This window comes from Lactuca sativa, chromosome 8 (genome assembly GCF_002870075.4).
Source record: "Lactuca sativa cultivar Salinas chromosome 8, Lsat_Salinas_v11, whole genome shotgun sequence".
Lineage (NCBI taxonomy): Eukaryota > Viridiplantae > Streptophyta > Magnoliopsida > Asterales > Asteraceae > Lactuca > Lactuca sativa.
In genome coordinates, this window is record NC_056630.2 from 229,680,026 (window position 1) to 229,697,831 (window position 17,806).

Genomic DNA, 17,806 nt, shown 5'->3' on the forward strand with positions numbered 1-17,806 from the left:
TATTAGTGAAATGAATTATCTTTGTTACTTATGGTATTTTATTTTGTATTATGAGATTTTTAATGTATTATTTAATTTGAAAATTAGTAAATCAATAATATAATATTTTTTTTAAAACATTTAGAATTATGATACGCAAAAATTTGTGTCATCTTCATTTATGACATGGCCTTTCTTGACAGGGGCTTTCTTGATACGCATTGCGTGTCATTAACACGCGCGTCGTAAGGTTACGACACGCGAATGCGTGTCGTCTTCCTTTATGACGGGGCCTTCCTTGATACGCATTGCGTGTCGTAAACGCGCGTCGTAAATGCGCGTCATAAATGCGCGTCGTAATTGCGCGTCGTCTCTCTTTATGACAGGGCCTTCCTTGACACGCATTTGCGCGTCGTCTGAGCGTTTTACGACGCGCAATGAGCGTCGTAAAAGGCCTTTTTTCTAGTAGTGCAACATTTCATATGTTGACGTTTTTCAATATTAACTTCTATTCTCAGGTAAAAGGTAAACCAGAGAATAAGTACCAAGTAATGTCAGTGTGTTTTGCTGATGATATCTAACAGACAATTATGTTATGAATTTGTAATGTTTAAAACAAAGTATTGGATGTAAACAATATTAGTTGTTCTATTTTAATGCATGGTGATGATTTGTGTTATGATTCATGTATATTCATTGTGATGATATTCAATTTAAGTAACAAGAGCCCTCAGACGTTTCCACCGTCTGCGTTGAGGGTGTGACAAACTAAGTTAACTCTGGTTAAAGTCAAAGCCTTAGTCAAAGTCAACCTTCCAGTTGACTCGACTCGCCGAGTCAACTCATAGACTCACCGGGTTCTTAAACTCAGAAACTCTCAAAATACTACTCAACTCGCCGATTCACCCCAAGACTCGTCGAGTTCAACAATCTCTGAGTCCCATCTTGCCCAACTCACTGAGTCAACACTCAACTCACGGATCTGTGTCTTAACCATAAAAGGTTAATGTTTCGCGACCTAACTCGCCTAGTCCAAGAACAGACTCGCCGAGTCCATGGAAATCTTCAACAGACTCGTCGAGTTGTTCTTCCAACTTGTCGAGTCTATGCCCACCTTCATCCAACTCGCCGAGTTCACCCATGTGACTCGACGAGTCGCTTCAGTTGTTAATCCATACAGTGGATTTTTGAGCCATGCAGGGGCTCCAACTCATAGATCTACTCTTCCCAAGTCTATTCCTCATGTAAAGTTGCAAACTTTACGTGAACCAAAGAGATATGGGCTTAAAACACTCTAGGGCTAGGGTTTGTGAAAAAGGGGATTCACCAACAACTTATTGACTTCAGTTGTAAGACATTCTGGACCATCACAACCCTAGATCTGAAGTAGCAACCTCAAATCTAAGTCTCAAACCCGAAATAGATCTCAATCTTACCAAAATAGCCCCAAAATCTCATTCAAGAATAGATCTAATTGCAATAAAGCCAAAGCAACATCTTATTACCTCAAGGATGAGCTCCCACTGAAGAATAATCCAACTATCTACAAAGCCCCTTGCTCTAAGCTTCTTGATCTTCAATATCTCTTCACAAAACTCCCTTATCTAAGCTCCAAATTGCTCCCAAGGACTCTCACTCACGATTTAGGGTTTCTGGATCTCAAAAGGGAAGTAGAGAGGCTAGGGAAGGGATGTGATCTTCTTTAAATAGGGCACAACCCCCGGGATTAGGGTTTTCCTCATCCAGACCAGACTCGCCAAGTCCACTAGCCAACTCGCCGAGTTAGTCACTTACTCCTCGACCCGGATCCCGCTCGGACTCGTCGAGTTCCACCCCGGACTCGACGAGTTGACCCCTTTGACGTAGGGTTTTTCCTTTCCTTTCTTGGTCTTTCTAATTATGGGTGTTACAGTTGGTATGTCTTATGTTGAACTTGTAGGTTTTCTTGAACGATTCACACAAGAGAAATGATAGAAGCTTTATTATTATCAGCCTGATTTAGAAATACAAGAAGGTTTAACTTGATTTCTAGTGACCTTCAATATCAAGAGTTTATAAACATTGGTTATCGGTATGGAGTACAACTATTTCTTTATATGGACCATTTTGGTACTACTCTACATCTAACTAAGGAAAATGAAATTGAGGAAAATTGTTCTGTTATGTCAAACATGTCAATGGAAATGGAAAATGGTATTCACCTAATTGAGTTCATGATTCCACAATATAGCAACATGGAAGGAGTAACCTATGAAGGAGTAAGTTAGGAAAATGGAAATGATGATGCCACAGAAGGCGAAAATCCAAAAGATGATGAATATAACAATTCTCTAGATGCGAAAGGAAAGCCAATGTGTAATGAAGACATAACTTAAAAGAAGCAATTGCCATTACAGGTATGAGGTTGACCAACCCATAAGAATTGAAATTCATCAGTGGCGAGTCTAGAATAGAAATCCAGGTGGTTCACCAACTAGGGTCGGTTCAAGAAAAAAATCGGGTTTACCCAGAAAAATGACCAATTCAACATGTATAAAAACTAATGGCGAGAGAACCGAGCCCAAACCGATCAACCTTAATTATTTTTACTAAAATCAACTTAAATTTAAAATAAAACCGATTTGTTAATTATTATTCACACATCGAATAGTCAGTAATAAAAAACGTGTGAGTAAAGGTTTTTCTTTAAAGAAAAAAAATGATATGAACATCTATTTAAAAGTAAATAAAAATAAAAAAGAAATTAACAAAATGGATATAAATTCACGATCAAATTGGAGATGATTTATCCGCAAGTTCCCCAAAGCAGCAAAAATCAATAAGATATATATGTTTATTTTTATTATAACTCTAAATATAAAGTAAAATATAATAATATGCTAATGTAATAAAAGAGAGTCCATTATCCTTAATGGAATTGGGACTAAAGTAGAAAAAAACCTATTATTCCTAAATAATTTGTATTGTTGTTCCATTGCCTCTCCTCTGTTTCAACAATGGAGTTTTTTTTTCTTATTTTTTACCAACCCAAAATATCTCTCTTTTTTTTCTTTTTCTTTATAAGTTAGGTCCTTAGAAAACCTTTAGGTAGTTCATCAATGTCTTGGTATAGAATTTGTATTATTATTTATAAAATTAGGTGGGTCATGTGACCCACGTTAAGCATACATAAAGTCGTTATTGAAATTCATGCTTTGTAATTATGTTGTAGCTAATAGGTATCAATTATACTATGAAAAAAATGGCAGTAAAAGGTTACTGGTTAAGTATTGTGATGGTGAATGCATATTTAGGCTCTGGGCTTCATGGATGGTTAAGCACGTTGGAACAAATTAGCAGCGAGTTGATATTCTGACAAAGTCAATGGATAGATTCTAGTTTGAAGAGATGCGAAAGATGCTAGGAGTAAAGATGGTGCAAGATTATGGATTAGGGAGAATATGTTGGAATATTTAAGTTCCATGTGTAAAATAGAAAACTTCTCTGTTTATTATTTACTAGGTGTGAGACCCGTGTAATACACGGGTTTTTAAAAAAAAATTAATATATTTTGTTAAACATTACATGTTTTGTAGTATTAATTTAACATAAAGACAAAAAATATATTGATTAAATAAAAATTAGTTATAAACATTTAACATTGATTAAATAAAACTATAAATAAATAAAAAAACGTACGTATTTATAAAATGATGATGACAATAATGTTATAAACATTTAACATTGATTAAATAAAAATTGCTAAATATAATTCTGGATCATTTTCTTTGTTTGGAATTTCAGCCGAAATAACTCGATCAATATGTTCAACAGTTGGGAGTTCGTAATCAGAATGCATGAATAAACATATATGTGCATGAGGCAGACCGCGCTTTTGAAACTCCACAGTATAAACAACTGTAAATTATTAAAATAAATATAATATTATAATATAATAAAAAACATAATGATAAAAAGTATTGTTGTATTATAAGGTACCTGCTTGGACCCGACCCAATAACGCTTTTTTCTTTAAGTCTTTAATCAAAGAATTCAACTTGATTTTGAATAATCTAGAAAGGATATCGGGCCTATCTTTGGGATTAAGTGTGGTGTCAGCAAGAAACCTTTTAATTTCAGGCCACTTTGGATTGCATGTTACGGTTATGAAAAAATCTGGGTATCCAAACCACTTACAAAGTGACATGGCATCTAAATAGTTTTGCATCATGTAGCGTGCACCACCCGTAAATGAAGAAGGCAAGATAACACGTTTTCCGATGTTGGAAATATCAGTACGACCATCACTTTGTACGTTTCGTAATGTTTCATACGATTCACATCTAAGAACTTTTTGCTGATTACGTATGTAATATAGTCTCTCAGTTTCAATCATCGTATAAGCATCAACCAAAAATTGTTGAAAAAGCCTTCGTGAATTAAGAATTAATGAAAAAACATTAACTCTGTCTTGAATTCTATAAGAAAAGAATTCTCTCATTGTACAGTTACGACGTTTGCTATTCGTTGAATCATCAAAATCTTTGTGAGGGATGTCAACTCTATATCCATCATCCCCATATGGAAATAGTAGTGGATACTGAAGAGCAAGGTACGAAGGATGTAATTCGTTTATACGTTGTAGACTTCCTGATTTAGTTGTTACGATGATATCTCTGTTATCAATTGCATCACCAATATCACCAACAATTAAAGCAGCAACTTCAGAAGCAGAAGGTAAGTTATATGTCCTTCCATCTTGTTGCCTTCTTCCTATAAGACGTAACTTTACATCTATATGAGGATTTTCATCAAAACAATCTCTGACCATTCTATAACACTTAACCAACTCATTCGTTGAATCCAACATGTCCTTCAAAAACTGTATAATTTCGATATCAAAAGAATGAGAAGTTGATGTGCACCCTTCTTTTTGTGTACTGTTAAGAATAACGGTTATATGTAAAATTTAGCAAGTTAATAATTATATGAAATATATAAAATTAATGGTTTATAAAAAACGTATAAAGAAATACCTGAACGCTTGTTGTCGATTTGAAACTTCATTTTCAGTATCATATATGTATAATTGCGAAAACTTTGGTTTTGATCCATCTATAGGTAGAAGACTTCCCATGCAATGATAATTTTGACCACTAAGTCTAAAAACATATGGAGCATTGCCTTTGTTAATTGAAGAATCAACTTTTCCACCCATTGAAGTAAAGGAAAACATCGAATTGAATCGACGGATGTTCTTCATGAAATTTTTTCCTTTTGGATCAACAACACGAAAGAGATTTTCATAATTTTTAGGCGGTTCTTTTAGTTGAGGAAGCTCGACCTTTCCATTGCCACAACAAAGGGAAAAAGAAGTTTTCTTTCCAGAAGCATTGCATTTACGTGCTTCATCCCTCCATAACTGTGCATGACACATCGTACACACAAAAGTCTGATCACCATGGTCCAAGTAATATGTTTAATAAAAATGTATGATAAAGTTTGAAATAAATTAATGTTTAGATGAGTAATAGTTTATAAAGAAAGGTGGATGATAAATTTAAATTAAATGTTACCTTTTGTGGCACCTGAAGTTAAAGTTAGTTTATGGATTTGTTGATCACGAAACTCTTCTTCTGACGTTAGGTCGAAAATGGGTATGTGAGTAGTATTTAGAAACTTCCTTTTTTTATTTATATTTTTGCGCAATAAATTGTTGGAATAGTCTCGAGTGATTGAAGATGAAGTCATAGGTCTCATGTCACGACACAAGACTGAACATTCTCCGTTGACTAAAAATAAAAGTATGATATTTAGTATTAAATTTACAAAGTAAATTGATAAAAATGAAAAAATAAAAATGCATACATATTATAATAATATGTATACCATATATAGTAAGAAACAATATGCTGGATAAAAGCGTAGTTATACCATTGGTAATGTTGGACAACGGAGTTCTTGTAGTAAAATTAGAAGCGTCTTCAAAACGTTCTTGATGACGACCATTATTACCTATAATTGTAATATATGTTAATATAAATATGTATTAATTATGGAATAATAAAGAAACACATATAAGAACATAATATTTATTAAAATATTTATAATAACTATAGATGGATAAAATAAAAGAAGTAAGATGATATATATGATATACCGATTGGCATGGTGGATATGTGATTGGATTTTCTTTTATCCAAATAATTTTTCCTTTCTTTTCGTTTGTCTTTGGCGTTGTGTGATAATGGACTATCGATATAGATATTGGAAGTAGATTGAACACGTGTTTGTTGATATCCATATGAAGAAGTTGTGGTGACATTTTGATTGTTACCACCATGATATGCCAACTTGTTTGATGATGGTGTTTGAATGTTGGTAGTTATATTAGAAATGACTCTAAAAAAATAAAGAATATGTAAGTTATAGTACACATAACATTTATTTTAAGATAAGATAAATAAGAAAAATATAAAAAAATAAATGTAATCATATAATTACACCTACTATATAAGGGATTTATGAAATACCAATGTAAAAAAAATTGAAATAAATTTTGACCGTGCTAGGTATTAGGTGTGAAATTATAACAATATCTTAATGAAATATAAATTGTAATGTATAGAAGAGTATAGGTAAAAGACAATAGGATTTCAGAATTTGGGGAATGTGTATAAAATAAAATATGTTTAAAATGCAATAAAAACCGGTGTCATAGGAATAAAAAGACATACCAGACGGCGTTGTGGATAAATGATTGGATCTTTTCTTATCCAAATATAATTTTCTAAGTTTTCTGTTCTCTTTGGTAGCAACAGACAATGGATTCTTAATATTAAAAGTTGAAGTAGATTGGAAATTCGTATGTTGATATGCATATGATATATTTGGATTGACATTTTCATTATCGATGCGAACATATGTAGAATTGGTTGAACGGGGTGAATGTTGTTGAGGAATACCTACAATGTATATATAATATTAAGAATGTGTTATTACATGATGTGATAGTTATGTGATATAATACATCATAAGATATAAAATAATATTTGCACAACATAAGTCAAATATAAAACATGATTGAAAATAAAAGTAAATTGGGCTATATATAAAAAATTACCAATTGACGTGGTGGACATAAGATTGGATCTTCTATTTTCCAAATATAATTTTCTATGTCTTCGTTTATCTTTATGCTCATTTGAATTCATATCGTCTGTGTAGCTTAAGAACAAAAAGCAATTTATGTAATAAAAAATTATATTGACCATAATATTCAACAAAAAGATAGAAATAGAAAGATAGTTATATAGAGTGATAATGAGACCGAGAAAGATAGAAAAACTTTACTAATAATAATCGACAAAGCACAAATTAGGCAAGGGCAAAGAGGATAGAGGGATTGATGAGCACTCCGGTTGTAGCAACGCTGTTAACCGGTGACAATTTCAGTAATTTCACGACCCTGTTGGTGACAACGGCGATATTAGGATTCAAAGTCACATGTGTCTTAATTGAATGATGTATAAAATAAATGACTTATAAAATTTTAGTGATGTAATCGGGCTGTCAATAATGAACTTAATGCAACTATAACATAACAATGATAAAAAAAAATTAATATATTATAATAAATGGGTTGCAAGCAAATACTCGTAATTATCACTCAGCTTTAATTGCGAAATAAACCAACCCAACATCATATACAAACTAAATAAATAAAATATTTATATTTTATTTCCGTGTATAAATTATTTATTCAAAGTATTTTACTCCAATAGATAATAGGCTTTTTGACCGATAGATTACAATTGCTTTATTTTATAAGGAATACATTAAATGATTAAATACTAAAACAGAGAGAAAATGAGAGTGTGAGAATAACACCTGTAAATAAAAGACACGGGAGGAGACACGGTAGGAGGAAGCCGTCTCCGATACAATGAAATGGAAGAACTGGTCAGGTGTAGCAGAAGTGTACTAAACTGCAGGATGATGTTGAGCACCGAGGTGGTGCCGACAAACTAATCGGAGCGGAGATGGGTTCAGCAACAACGTCGTTGACGAAAACAAAAGGTATTTTTTGTTTAATTAGGGTTTCATTTTTTTTTTCGAGATTAGCTTCTCAAATTTTTTGATCATCGATTATTGTTAAGTTTAGGGCTTAATATTTTATGAAGTATTGCGTAAATAGAAAGTAAAATACAACATTATTTTGGGTTTATTTGTAAAGATTTAGTTTCTAAAAATCACGAATTGGTTTTGATTTTTTCAGTTAATTTTCATGAGATTGTGATGCATAGTTGTATGATTCGCTTTTTATTAATGATAAAATGATAAATGGAGGGTCCATAAAGTTAGCAAGATATGTGGGATGGTGCTAATTCGTCGGTATGGCTAAATTTATTTGGGTTAAAGGGCTTTGTTCTAGGGTTTGTGAGTAATAATGTCGATTTAGTTATGTGTATAATAATTATACTGATAAGTTATAGACAATGGTAACCAACTTTGTCGATTTAGGTATGTATTTATGCCATGTGGAATAAATTTCCACATATGATTACTGCCATGTGTATTTGGAGTACCTTGCTACAAGGGCATAAATGTCCACACAGATAAAGCAGCATCAACTGCACCCCTTCCTTGCTACAACTTAGCTATAACTTTGGGGTCCCGCAAACAGCTGGCGATTGCAGAATTTGATGAGTGATTGTTGATAATTCCAAAGGTTTTTATTAGTATTATTAAAATTTGAAAAATATATAATTAAATTTCGTATGAATGGTGATAATTTAATTTTTTTGATAATGCTCAGGATCTTGCTGTGAATGCTGTAAAGGATGCGACTGATTTGGTGGCTAAGTAGCATGCATATCACCACAGTGCACAAACTAAGAAAATTCATCAATTTTATAATGTACAATATGAAAAAAATTTGTAAAGAAGAAATTCTATTATGTACAATATGAAAATACTCTGTAAATTTAATTAATATGGTGTAATGGAATTATTATTTTGTAAAATAAAGTTGTAATTTAGTTGGGTATTGTTTTGTATTTAAACGGGATGAAGATGCAAAGTGAAAATGAAGAATGTATCATATATTATCAAAAACATATTGCCACATGTTTGTAGTTTTCTTTTGTTATGTTGGAAAAAAAAAGGGCCGCATAAAGCCTTGAACTAACACACACTGTACGTCTAAATTCGTAATATTAAGAATTTTGCAGTTTATATATGCAATATTATATGAGTTATTTTGTAGATTATTAGGTCAAAATTATGTGATATAATTTTTATAATTTGATGGCAGAGAAAAAACCAAAACAAAAAGGTATTTATACACGGAAATTCAACATTCTTTCTCCCTCATTTGCATACCGTAAATTTAATAAAATACCGTTGTGAAGATTTGCCAAAGACAATAAGGACAGTTCTGTTAATAAAGCTAATAAAAGGGAAATTACGTAAAATTGTATAGGATGACACTGTGACTTATTAAAAATATTAAATTTATAGCTTACATATAATATGACATAATTAGGAAATTAGATGCTATAGTATACATATAAATTTAATAAAATGATAGATATTTAAATATGAGTTTTGATTCTGAAAGCATCAAAATAATGTGTAGGCTGCTATTAAATGAAAGTAGGTTGCTATAAACGCAATTTTTTATAATAAAAGGGTAATTAGGTAAATTTCAGTTTCCATAAATGTAGTTACATTTCCCTTTCACATACAATATCATATGCAGGTCTAAAATGGACATTTATGCCCTTGATTCCATTTTTCATAGATTTTATACAAATTTATTTACAAAAAGGTCATAAATGGAAAGAATCATGAAGTCAATACCGTTGTACATATAAATCTAATAAAATGGTAGATATGTAAATATCTGTTTTGATTCTTAAAGCATGAAAATAATGTAAATATCAGTTTATTTGAATCACGAGACTGTTTTTCTTCTACAGATGTAGTAACCTCTACAGATGTAGTAAAGTGAACCATTCCTAGTTTAAGGGCTAAGTATCTGTAATTCTGCATATCATATATGCTTTTTAAAAAACCTATTATCTGTTTGGATTCGATTATTGCCAGAAAAACATATATCCAACTGAAACTCTAAAATTAAAGCTTATAATATCTCTCAACAAATTAAACTTTGATCATCTGTATTAATTTAGCATCTATATAAACTTGAACTAAAGCATTTGAAATTTTTTGAAAAATGGAAAAAGGAACAAAGAATATGTTAAAATCTTCAACAAACTACTCTATGAAAAGATTGATCAATTTCGAACAGAAAATATAATTTGTTATCCGAACTTAACAGTACCCATTATTTATGTTGATAAAAAAAAGTAGAGAAACAAAAAAAATAATAACAATACCTGAGATAGGATCTTAAACAGATAAGTTTTTAACTTCGACAAAAGATCTAAATCTCATCCACTTTCAAAGATTCAAACAAAAAGATAAAAAAGAAAATGCAGGAAAAAGATAAAAAAAAAAAAAATACACAAAATTTGCATTGATTCAACAATAAACTGCTTTGCAAACTAAGGTAATCATTAAACCATAATGATTTGCCAATGTTGTAAAGATGTTTCTGTAGTCGATTTTGATAATGAAAAACTAAATGTTTGAAGAAAAACCATATGAATTCGAATTCAGCAAATAAAACTAAAATTAAAAAAAAAAATCTTTCAGACATTTAATCAAACAGCTTATATGCAGTGAAACATGAGTAAATATTTAGTACATAAATCTCTACAATTCGATATTATCATGGAAAGGAGAAGTTTAAAACATGAAATCTTCAAATATTCAAATAAAAAAGAATCAAATCATAATCCACAGAACACTAATTGTACCGATAATTAAATTTGCTAACCTGATGAAGATATTGTCGATAATGAACTATGATGATGAACGTGGTGATGCTGTAAATCTTCAATCTCTCAATAAAAGTCGACATATGAAGGAGATTGTAGCTGTATATATTTTTCAAAATTGAATTTGGAAAGGATATGAATATGAATAATAGAATGAATTGAAATTTGTTAAGTTTCTGCAATTAAAAATCAATTTGGGTGGTGATTTCCGAGAATTATGTATGTAATTTAGGAAGAGATATTTGGATTTAATGTGTTTTTTGACAAAACCGTGAGGGATATTCATGTTTCCTTTTTATTTGTATATAAGAAGACGCAGAGATGGTATACGTTTTTTTAGTAGTATTAATTTATGATATTTTTTAATTTAATAGAATAGCAAAAAATCCACAATTTGCCAAGTGGAAATAAACTTAATTGAAAAAATTATCAAAATGCCATGTGTCATATTGAATGAGAAGGTGACACATGGCAGAAAACCTTCATTTATTAAGGAAGATAGGATAGATGTTTAATGTTTCCTTATTAAGTTTTTCTGTTTGAAACAATAAAAACTTGCACCCTAAGTAATTTTTCCAAATTTTTTTTCCTCCAGTGTTTCATTTTCCCTTGCATGGTTTCTGTACGGGTGGTTTTCAATTTTGCAAGAATCAAGTGAAATGATTAGTGCACAAACTTTATTTTGTTAGAATAATAGCATATCACTTCTTACACTCGGTGAACATCTCAGGTCTTCTGATCAGATCACGATTCAAATAATTTCAAGTTGTGTTTTGATACACTTTCTCTTGCATTCTTCTGGGTCATTTGGAGATTGTGTAACTATATAAATGCTTTTGGATATTTATTTAAGATGGGGAAGGATGTCATGTTTCACAATAGATGCAAAAAGGGCAGGCTTGATTGGTTACCATGTCATACAAACCCAAGTTTAGCCTTTAAGAACCGTTATTGTATTCTTTGACTAGTCTCTTACTATTTCTTTTTCCTAAATAAAATCGTTTGTTGGTTTTAATGATAATAAAAAATATGTTGGTTTCACCAGCAAAGCGCAGGGGATTTTGGTGCCGGTTTTTTAGGTGAAGCACATTGTTAAAAAAAAAATCCAAAGGGTTTACATGAAGATAATGGCTGTAAGGATTATTGAGGATGAGAATGGATATGTATGTGAAAACAATATTCTTTTTTTATGATTTTTCTAATAAATTTTGAACAACATAAAAGTGCACACGTGCTTTTGAGCATCTAACAAGGACTGAAGTTGTCGTATTCGAAACCATGTTTGAATAAAGTCTATATGGGTTTTGGCCCCATATGTCAGTCAATTATAGAACGGTGGGTTTTGTCCTTGCAGGGTCGATGTGAGTAAGTCAATCATGGAACAATTTAGAATAGGGTTGTTCTTCAAACCGCATAAGTTGTTCGTAAAGTATAATACGGTTTAAAGTTTTTGTGGGTGTAATTTGCGGTTTGATATTTTGTTAAACAACATCATTCGGTGTGGTTTTTCGTTTTCAACAACAAAACAACGATTTAAACTCCCGGTTCAGTTTTTACTTGCTAACTAGGACCACACCATCTAAGTTTAGGTAGCATTACTAAACCTTTACCCGGTTACCGAGTTTAATTTAACGAGAGAAAAAAAAAAAGGAAATGCATGGAAATGAGAAGAAAATATAAAAAATTGGTGTTCCCGAGTTTCAATAAAGGAAAGAATTCGAAGGAAGTGAAGGGAAATGGGAGGATTATTTTCCCTCCTAACTTTCCTTCCGATTTGGGAGGATTTGGAAAGAAAGAACAAAATAATTCATTTTCCTTCCACTTCTCTCAAACTCGGAACATAAAAGAAAATTTTGTTTTCTTTTCCTTTCTCTTCTTTTTTCTCATAACTTTCTTTTCTTTTATCTTCTTTTCTTTTGTTAAACTCGGGAACAAGCTATGTCTCTTTAACTTACTAAATATATCTAGTTGGGTTTTTATTTGGTAAATATATCATCCCAAAGTATTTTTTTCCTTCATTGTCCTTTAATTACCTACCAATCACGAACGACATGTATTCAGTATAATTAGATGGTGAGGAAAACTTGTCTCAAAAATCACGAATGATACAGTTTGTTAGAAAATTATATATATATATATATATATATATATATATATATATATATATATATATATATATATATATATATATATATATATATATATATGTAGGTTCAGATTTATTTTAGACCATGCTAATTTTGTGAGACCGTGAGACCAAATCTAAAAATAATTTTAAAATGTAAAATAAAAGGAAAAATCCAAAAATTCTTTTGTTAATTATTATTTTCGGAACTTTATTACCTAAAAAATTAAAAAACAATAAAAATAAAAAAAAAATTATCATTTTTTAAATACGTGAAATATTCTAATAGAATATTACACTGTAAATATTCTAATGTGATTTTTAAAATGTTAGAATATCATACTAGAATTCTCAGATATGTAGAATATTCTATTATTCTACTAGAATATGTAAAAAAATATATTTTTTTTATTTTTTATTTTATTTTTTTTGGTATTTTTTTCTTGAAAAACATAAATACCGAAAACAATATTTGAATTTTTTTTCGACAATTTTCATTTTTTATACATTTTAAAAATGTTTTTTGTTTTATCTACCAAATAAATGGCTAAGATTGTGTCTCACGGTCTCACAAAATTAAGCGGTGTTACATGAACCTAACCATATATATATATATATATATATATATATATATATATATATATATATATATATATATATATATATATATATATATATATATATATATATATATATATATATATATATATATATATATATATATATTTGCAAGAACAAAAAGATTTGTAAGAATTTGAAAATTCTTAATCTTGTCATATTTTTCATAACTAAAGCCACCAAAATCAATGAAATGCAATGGCTAAGCTATATCTAGACTTCAAGAAAAAATTGGCGATTTTTTGTTTTATGAAAAATATATATATATATATATATATATATATATATATATATATATATATATATATATATATATATATATATATATATATATATATATATATATATATAACTTTAGGTTCTATGTATAACAAGAAACCCTAAAAAAACCTTAAAAATCATAAAAATATATAAAAAAAATTACTTAGACATCACATATCTTTTTTTTGATTTTATATTATGAATTTTCGTAGCATTTTATGTATTTTCGATGAAAATTTTTTTGTAAAAAAAATTGCTTTTTTATTTTTTTTCAACGATATTCTAAAAAAACTGCGCTTTTTTGGTATATAAATTCCAAAAAAAAAAAAGATTTTTGATGTCTAAGTATCTTTTTAATGCATTTTTATGATTTTTTTTTGGGTTTTTTTAGGGTTTTTTTTTGTTTTCCATATAATCCTTTAGGTTTATGTTTTATGGAAAACACAAAAACACTAAAAATCATAAAAATGAATAAAAAAAATACTTAGAGATCGTAAATCTTTTTTTGACTTAATATTCTTAAAAATCGCAACTTTTTATATAATTTCGCTGAATTTTTTTTGAAAAAAAAACACCAGAAATAAAAATATAAAAAAATACATAATAATAATAATAAAAAGTTGATTTCTTATTTTTTTAACGAATTTGTAAAAAAAGCTTCGATTTTTAAGAAATATTAAGTCAAAAAAAAATTATGATCTCTAAATATTTTTTTATGCACTTTTATGATTTTTAGGATTTTTTTAGAGTTTTTTTATTTTCCATATAACTGTTCCGTATATATATATATATTCTTAGTTCACACTACAAGAAAAAGACCTTTTTACGACGCGCAAAACACGACGCTCGTTGATTTATGTTACGTAAAAGAGAGTGACATTAAAAGAGTGTCATCTATTAAAAAAATTTAAGGATTTAGGTCGTCCATTATTGCATGCCCTTAAATTAGTGTCTAATGTAAAAAAACTTAAAAACACTGAGGGCACTTTATGTAAAATGTGTGTCTTCTCAATAAATATTGCATTATAATTTTAATGAAAGGCACGCGTCTCTTGTTACAAAATGATCGAGGTTACAAATAAAATATCCAAACACTCACTGATCATCAGTCACTTCACTCTCGACAATCGATCGACTCTGAGACCACGACTCGCCTCCCCTTGCATACGTCTCCTCCTCCGACGTTAGGTTAATTCTCCTCCGGATGATTTCGCCTTGCCGATGACCTTGGGCTCAACTGACATCATTGGAGACTGCTCAAATTTATGTGCATTTGTGCGTCGTCTGAGCGTTTTACGACTCGCATTACACGTCGTAAAAGGCTGTTTTTCTAGTAGTGTCATATTAGAGTTGATTCATATATATGGATGCTACATATTTATGAGAACATTGTAAGGCTAAAGGGAGTGGTAACACTCTTAGCATGTTGCCACATACAATTTTTAAATTTTTTTCATGACACATAGGCTTAACATGTCCAGCACAAAAAAGGTAGGGAGTGGAAGTGTGAAAATTTAATAGGTTTAATTGTGGAGAAAAAATTAAAATATATAAAGAAATACAAATCAACCAATCACAACACACCTTCATACTTTCTCTCTATTCTCTCCTCTCGCTACATCCATCGCTTCTCTTTCTTAGCAACCTCCTTGGCATAAGGTAGGGAGTGGTGTAGCACCTTTAGCACATTCCTTAATACCTCCCTTGGCACCTCCACTCCCTTTAGCCTAACAATTTTTTTACCGGATGAAATTTATTAAAAAACTAGCAAGAATCTAGAAAAATAACATTAAAACAAATTAAAAGCAATGACATGATTATGAAGCCACGAAGTCCAACCTATATTAGCTTTGTTACACATATTCGAAACCCAAAAAAAAAGATTTTTTGACCAGATCATCAAAGATGGCTGATTTCCTAGGCAACACCTTTCCAAAGATAATGGAATTACGGAAATTCCAAATACACCATAAAGCAGTCATGATCACTGTATCGAAAACTTTATGTTGGCCACTTCTCCAAGCAAACGAATTTGACCAAAAAAAATCAAATCTACGGAAAGATGTTGAGGAAGTTGAACACCCAGCAAATGGCAACTTGAGTCCAAAGTTCAATCAACTCACTACATCCTACTAACAGATGATCATTGGACTCAAGTGGACTCAACTGTAGTGGAACATACTCGACACAGGATCGAATCTAACAAAATACCCCTATGAGAAAGATTTAATATGGTAGGTAGCCCATTTAATCTTAATATCCAAATAAAAATATTCAACTTAATTGGAACCCAATTATTCCAATAAGTATCGCCACCACCTATAGGAAACATACGCTTATCAATATAAGACCGAGTTGAAGAAATTGTAAAATGACCAGACGTATCCAAGAGCCATCCCAACCGATTCAGACATGAATGAAGTTGTAACCCCTACATCATAGTCAAAAAAGCCTCTCACTAGGACTGCTCAATACCACCTCGATGCACTTTCCTAAGAAACCTTGTATCCCAGCCCATCATCACCCTGTCATGAACTAAAGAGAATTTATGAGTGTCCAAAGCAAAGATCCTATGGAAAATCTCTGCAAGGGATCAATCCCCTTTCCAAATATCCTGCCAAAAAGAAGTCCAACTACCATCTCCAAGCCGAATCGGACATAGAGAAAGCAAATCCAAACCACAATCTCATATGTGAGACATCATACGAATAACACCATTCCAAGGACCCATCCAACCTTTTTAGGGAGTAAAGAACCACCACCTCCATCAAAACCATAAATAGCTTTAACTAAACGAACCCATATAAGATCAGGGTTATGCAAAAAACCCCCCACCTCCACCTAAGAAGCATAGCCCTATTAAAAGAGAAAAGACTTCCAACTCCAAGGCCACCTTCTTTTCTAGCAACCAGCACCTTATCCCACTGGACCCAATGTATACACCTATCATCCAACTCCGCACCCCAAAAGAATCTCGAACAAAGTGTCTCCAAAGACTTAAGAACCAAAGTGGGAACCATAAAGATAGACATCAAATAACTACCCAAGCACCTAAGAACAAACTTGATCAAAGTCAAACGACCACCAAAGGAGACACTTCTCACCTTCCACCCTGATAACTTAGAACGAAAATGGTCAAAAATAGGGGACCAAGCTGAGAACCAGGACATACATTGGCCTACTGTCACACCCAAGTGAACAAAAGGAAGGCAATCTGGGGCACAACCTAGATTGCGGGCCACCAACTCCACCTGGTGATTAAAGACGACAACCCCAATCAACTTGCTTTTTGCAAATTAATCTTAAGGCTAGAAGCTAGGTAAAAACAACTCAAGATACGAAGAACTGAATTATCATTCTTGGGATCCCAAGAAGAAACCAAAACGACATCATCTACATTAAATAGGTGTGAGATATCAATCCCACAAGTAGAAACGCCTCTAAAAACATTTTGGAGTTAAGCTTTTTGCAAAGCAACATGTAAGCATTGAGTTTCAAAGATAAAGAGAAAAGGAGACAAAGGATCTCTTTGTCTCAAACCTCTCTGAATCTGAAATTCTCTAGTAGGCAAACCATTCACTAAAACCGAAGCCCTAGCCGAAAGAAGAATCTCTAAAATCCAACACCAAATGGACCCAAAACCCAAAATTTGCGTTATCTCCAAAATATAATCCCAACACACTGGGTCATAAGCCTTTTCAAAATCCACTTTAAAAATCATTAGAGGATTTTTCGAAAACTTGCTCCAAGCACCAGGTCATTAAGAAGAAACGGACCATTCAAAAAAATTGGGTTTTGAGCACTATAACATCCCTATAGTACACATACAACCCTACTGCTTTGGATCTAAGCTTTCTAAAGTTATACATGCAATTTCATTTTATCCAAATTATATACCCTAGCTAGCATACAATTGAAGATATACAACATAAAAACT